This window comes from Montipora capricornis, chromosome 10 (genome assembly GCF_036669925.1).
Source record: "Montipora capricornis isolate CH-2021 chromosome 10, ASM3666992v2, whole genome shotgun sequence".
Classification (NCBI taxonomy): Eukaryota; Metazoa; Cnidaria; class Anthozoa; order Scleractinia; family Acroporidae; genus Montipora; species Montipora capricornis.
In genome coordinates this window covers 67,093,103-67,098,102 of record NC_090892.1, presented here as the reverse complement: position 1 = coordinate 67,098,102, position 5,000 = coordinate 67,093,103, and the positions used below count along the sequence as shown (strand labels likewise).

At 43.1% G+C, this 5,000-nt stretch overlaps 2 protein-coding genes and 1 pseudogene across 6 annotated transcripts in view; 2 read left to right on the top strand and 1 right to left on the bottom strand.

The window, feature by feature from the left end:
- The window catches only part of LOC138019844 (uncharacterized), a 290,417-nt gene that overhangs the window by 198,969 nt on the left and 86,448 nt on the right, over window positions 1–5,000 (top strand). The gene's annotated exons all lie outside the window — the stretch shown is intronic.
- Window positions 1–5,000, top strand: part of LOC138019846 (uncharacterized) — a 142,476-nt gene that overhangs the window by 106,885 nt on the left and 30,591 nt on the right. The gene's annotated exons all lie outside the window — the stretch shown is intronic.
- Window positions 1–5,000, bottom strand: part of LOC138019013 (52 kDa repressor of the inhibitor of the protein kinase-like) — an 11,903-nt pseudogene that overhangs the window by 1,303 nt on the left and 5,600 nt on the right.

Sequence of the window (5,000 nt, the reverse complement as noted above, 5' to 3'; positions counted from 1 at the left end):
TGTTTTATCAGGATGTAAAGCTCATACACGTGACGGTTTATCGGTATTTTGATAGGCTGTTAGGCTCATGAATTATTAACGAGCTTTTGAAATGGACAGTGTTGTTTCCATTTGTGATATAAGATGTCATAAGATCCCTAAACTCGCCTTAGAGATGTGACTACCGGGGTATTATTGGGCAACCTCCATGACAGACACAAAATAGCTCCTCATTGTGGACAATGTACGCATCAATCGTACCAACAAATGCCAACACGTTGTTTATGCACAACACTGCTATGTTCCAAAGTGCAGCCAGTGCAAGGTCTTACACTCACTTTAGGAAATGTATTCTATAGGTTAGACCTAAAATAATCACCGTGCAATGCTTTTAACATTTTAACCTCCGAACTGTAGAGAAGTGCTTCTAATTGTTAAACTTTCAAGTCTTCGCGAGAAAGGACCATAAATGGTAAGCCCCGTCTCACAGCCCTTGTTCATTAAATTTCCTCAAAAACCCGATCTGTTCATTTTTTATTCATCTATTTTCTCGGATCAGTAGCAAATAATGCTAGCACTGGGACTTATCAGCCTCGTATAAATCCGACTCGGAGGGTAAATAAAATTTAATTTATGACACGTATTATTTAACAATAATACACTAATAGAAATTACACACTTTGTATCTCCAACAACAATGTCGATGTCAACGTGTTTTGCAATAATATTGAAAGTACTGCTGTAATTTTTGAACGGCCGTAATTTTAACAGGAAGATACAATAAAATCAGTGCCATGTAAAAAGTCGCCAAAGCGTTTTCAGACTTTTCAGTGTGAAACATGTAATGGGGAATGGGAAAAGAGGACAACTTCTCCTCACTCATAGTGCTTCGTCGAACAGGGGTTTTCAGTCTCTTCATGCTGCTAAAACTGCGTTCGGCAGCGTAGGGCGACACAGGATAGGTGAGCAAAGTGACAATAGCGACATACAGAGCAAGACCAATACAGTAAGAGAAAATCTTAAGTAAAGTACGATCGTCCGGGTGAGTGTAGTCCTGAGAAGGGCTGCTTGAGATGACATTGACTGACGTTTAGATAACCTGAGCGGAAGTCATCTTCAGAGTCACGTGATTTGTGTAACGTCAGTAGATACTATGAGAAATCCGGTCGTAGATGTTATTGGTCAACTTATTCGTTTAAGACTAAACAGTGATTGGTGCGTTTCGATCCGTTTATAGGTCTAAGGTCTGTACGTGTATTGTAGAATACGTTGGGCAATACTGTGCTGTGATAGAGTAAATTAGTGTGTTGTTTGCCTGTTGTTGATGTCGTCGATGAATCGTTTGTAGGGTGCGGGAAGTTGTGGACATCGGTTTATTGGTGTCTGTTCTAAGTTAGTGAACCAGCTTTCCAGTACGATCCATTGGTAGTAGTTGGTGATGTAGGTAACACATGCAGCAGAGTCCTAGTCGATTCTGTGGTTTGTCTTGAGATGGTGTTCAGCAAATTATGTTATTGTTGGTGTCACCGTTCCTCGTCGCTTGTCTGTTTTCAGTCAGTCTGGTGTTCAAATTTCTGCCGGTCTCACCGACATAAGTGGCTTGGCAGTCGCAGCATTGAATCTTTAGCTTGGTTTCCATATTATCTGCGACGGTCTGCGACCATCGTAAGCTGTCTGTGTCGGTCTTATCGTAGACGATTGTAAACACAGGAGGCAAATGTTTTCATTTAAATCTGAAGCGATTGCAGACAAGTGTACCACTAATCCTCCGCGAAGCGAGGAGAAAAAAGAGCGCACTTCAAGTCTGATTGGACGTGTTTCAAGGCGAATAACGGTGTGTCGCCGACAGGACACAGATCATCTTAAACATATTTTCCATTAAAATTGTCTTAGCCGGAAGCGTCGTAATGGTCGGGAAAGTAGAACTATACAATGCTGGCCAAAAATAATGGGACAATTTGCTACATTCATCTCAAACTCTTTCTCTGCCTCCTCTACCCCTCGCATTGTTGTTACGCTGCTATGTCTATGTACAGTCGGAAGGATCCCAGTTGCTATCAAATTGCGAGGGGAATGGGAGGGGGGGGGGGGGGTCTGCAAATGACAATAAGAGCTTGAATAAGGTTATGGAGACTGCTAATTGATCTGTAGAATAAAAATGTAGTTAACGGAATAGAGTGTAATGTGAAGTGCTAGATTTCTATCCCATATGAACCATGTGAGCGTTAGCCCTACTGATGAAAATGGGCCCACACAAGGACAGAGAAAAACTCTGACCAGGGTGGGAAATGAACCCACGACCTTCGGGTTAGATCTCCGCCGCTCTACCGACTGAGCTACAAGGTCAGACGGGAGCAGGCCGTGAGAACTGAAGACGCTAAAGTCACGGCAATGAACATGTACAAATACAAGGAAAGGTTACGTTTGTATAAACGTAACCTTTCCTTGAATAAAAATGTACACTGTCTGAGCCATTTTGTGTTCTGCCCCGTAAATTTTTGACCAGGATTGTAGATTCAACTCGTATCTTAGCCTGCGTAGCAAGCGTTTCCGTGCTGTTTCGGAGCAAAGGCCGCGCGAAAAATGGCGCGAAAAATGGCCTCTCATTTCATTTCTCGCGCGGCCAAAATCGAGAATCTCGTTCCTCGGTCTTTCTTTGCTCCGAAACAGCACGGAAACGCTTGCTAAGGCTACTCGTATCTGGATGATCCAGACCGTGTGTCGCATATCGCTGCAGAAACGGGACAGATGTTTCCTTGTCTGCGATGTGGTCCAGACCTATCGGCGATCGTGTCGCAGACTGTTGCAGATCATAGGTTGGTCTTTGTCTTTGACGTTAGTCAGTAGTTTTCGTAAAATAGTGATGGGTCTGTGAGCAACACGGTTGTTGTAAGGCTGTAGGATCCTTGCGATAATCTCAGAAGTTCCCTTGATGTAGGGTAGGTGTCAGGTTAGTGTTTGTTGCGTTACGTTCTGTGCAGTAAGTGTTGGGTGTAAAGAAGTCGCAGCTGTAGTTGTTCTCAGGACTGAAACCGTTATCTTAGTACTTATGTTCGTCTGCTAACCGGTCATGTGAGTCACAAACCAGTAGCGCGCGTCTCGTTAAGGTCCCTATTTTTGTAGCCTGTGACGTAGGGCTGTAAGATGATTCATCAAGGAGTCTGTCAGTGTGGGTGGGTTTCCTGTAAACCATCGTCTGTAGTCTTGTTGTTGTCACGGAGAAAACTCTCATGCACATGTTTGAAAATCGCTTTTTGCCAAAAAAATCTATAAATAAATAAAGAAGTCAAAGAAACAAGTTAATTAATCAGTTAAGTAAAATATATTTTTTCAGACTTACGAGGTACGCACATGCGTACGTGCGTATATGGTCGCTACGCCCCTAGTGACATTCGCAACCAACCAAACAGCAGCATCCCACGTAAACGCCATTAGGCGTCATCCCAGCGTTCCCCCAGTCTGCTCGCGCTAGAAAGAAAGGGAACGAGGCTCATCCCGGAAGTGGGGAAACCTCCTGGGCTTCGTCGAAAATCGAAAGTCTCTACAGTGGTACTCGAAGAATGTTCAGTTATTCTGTTTTTTCAATAGACTTTGGTTGAACTGTTCACCTACTTGCGCCTCCAAAACAAGGCAAGGCCCACCTTCAGGTAGTTGTATTTCTTCATTCCCGTGTAGAGTATTTCGTCGTGCAGTTGTACAGCACATAATTAAACCAAATACATGTAGACTTTTCATGGATATTGACGCCATATTGGTTGGGGGGCAAACACTGCTAAAATTACAGTAATTGTTTGGGATTTTAGCCCAATTTTAACGTTTGTAACTCTGCTATGAAAGCTGTATTTTAACAGCTAAAATGTCTCTTAAAAGGCATTAGTACCAGCATTATTTTCATGAAGAATGAAGAACAGAATCAGGCTAGAACGACCGTAAACGTATTTTTGAACTTTCATACAAATCGTTCAAATCAAAATTATGGAAATTCCCGCTCAGTTGGAAGCGAAATAAGAAGATTTACAATTCCACTTTACCGATGTCATGACTAATTTTCTCTTGGATAAATCATAGCAATAACGACCAATAACATCATTAAGATTAGCCGAAAATGTTGGAAATCCGCCCCTTGGACATAACGTCTCGTGGACATAACGGAGCGCCTGACTGGCAGCACACGTCAAAATTTGCTCCTTTCAATCTTGGAGTTTTTCGCTACTTTTACACTCTATCTGGCTAACTATACTATCGCGTTAATTTGATATCTGTCCCGAATGGCCATAACCTACACAAGCTTCTTTTTAAGAAGTTTATCGTCAACTTTTTTGAAATCTCCTCGCTTCAAACCTATGGTGACGCTTGACTACTCTTGGGGTTTCACGTGTAAAACCTACGCGCTTAAGAGGCTTAAGAGGAGAGACACGACCACGAAGATTGAGACTCGCCGATCGCAGGGAAATTACTCTTGAATCTAACAACAGCGTTTTTTACGTCAAATTTATCTGCGAGAGATTCACCAGAAGAGAACGATTTGCATATTAAACCATTTTGCACATTAAATATTCAAATTGACACCTCTCGCATTGGAAATGCTGACAGTCGTTCCATCCCAGTGGTTGTATCCCGAATCCACGCGCGAGATTACTCGCCGGCCTCAGTGTGCGCCTCTGGGGCGCGCGGGCGTAACTTGCAGCAGTGAAGCGGTTACCTCATAGGCGATGTAATGCACTTACCGAACACGGAGTTAGATTACTCCTCGCTAATACCATGTCCCTGGCTCCTAAAATGGACGAGGTGAGAAGTGTGATTCTCGATGTAGACCCTGACTTAGCCTTTTTTACTGAAACATGGCTGAGGGTCACCATAAGTGAGAACCACCTTGTCATCCCTGGCTACCATTTCATGTCAAGAAACCGCACCTCGGATATTCACGGAGGGATTAGTCTGTACATCAAGAATCATATCAAATTTAGACCTCTTGAACACCTACACGATCCGGACTTCGAGACCATGTTGACGTGGCTTAG